The sequence below is a fragment of the Fragaria vesca genome, unplaced genomic scaffold (genome assembly GCF_000184155.1).
Source record: "Fragaria vesca subsp. vesca unplaced genomic scaffold, FraVesHawaii_1.0 scf0512814, whole genome shotgun sequence".
Classification (NCBI taxonomy): Eukaryota; Viridiplantae; Streptophyta; class Magnoliopsida; order Rosales; family Rosaceae; genus Fragaria; species Fragaria vesca.
Window position 1 is genome coordinate 1 of NW_004443272.1, and position 1,062 is coordinate 1,062.

The window sequence follows — 1,062 nt, forward strand, 5'->3', positions numbered from 1 at the left end:
GCAGGAATTGATTGAAACTTTAGCTTGGGCTCATGAACGCACACCTTTAGCTAATTTGATTCGATGGAGAGATAAACCGGTCGCTCTTTCTATTGTACAAGCGAGATTAGTTGGATTAGCCCACTTTTCTGTCGGTTATATATTTACTTATGCAGCTTTCTTGATTGCCTCTACATCGGGCAAGTTTGGTTAATTCTTTAATTTAAATTTTAGGGGTGTATCCGCGAGAATATCATTTCTTTCAATGGAGAAGGGATCTACCTTCTTATATTTCTACATCTAGGATCTGACTTGTATCATTGATACTAATAGGAATTGAACCATTATGGCAAGAAAAAGTTTGATTCAGAGGGAGAAGAAGAGACAAAAATTGGAAAAAAAATATACATTTGATTCGTCGATCCTCAAAAAAAGAAATAAGCAAAGTTCCGTCGTTGAGCGAGAAATGGGAAATTCATGGAAAGTTACAATCTCCACCACGTAATAGTGCACCTACACGCCTTCATCGACGTTGTTTTTCGACCGGAAGACCGAGAGCTAACTATCGAGACTTTGGGTTATCCGGACACGTACTTCGCGAAATGGTTCATGCATGTTTGTTGCCCGGGGCAACAAGATCAAGTTGGTAAGGATTAAAATGTCCTTTCATTTTTATATTAATTTCTATGATCATAGATCGTAGAGGGTCCTCTTTACCATTCTGTATAAATGGGCTATTCTATTTGTACAGATATGGGTAGAGGGGCGCATTCAATCCCTGTTTGTCCATTAATTCTCAATTCGTTTCTTCATCGCGGGGTAGAGCAGCGTGGTAGCTCGCAAGGCTCATAACCTTGAGGTCACGGGTTCAAATCCCGTCTCCGCAACATTTTTTCGACAAAAAATAGAATAAAGAATAATTAATTACCTTTTTTTCTTGGGGGTGGGAGGAAAAGAAAGGGACGAGTAGAACCACTATACTATTGCGGTTAACTATACTTAGTATACTTCACTTAATGTTTTATCTATTAAATAAAATAGATTGAATTTAATATCTTTACCCATTATTCTTATCCTGGGCGG

At 38.1% G+C, this 1,062-nt stretch overlaps 1 non-coding gene across 1 annotated transcript; it reads left to right on the forward strand.

The window, feature by feature from the left end:
- Positions 1 to 792: 792 nt before the first annotated feature.
- On the forward strand, positions 793 to 866 carry TRNAM-CAU. Its single transcript has one exon. It is a non-coding gene; the product is annotated as a tRNA-Met (tRNA).
- Positions 867 to 1,062: the final 196 nt, after the last annotated feature.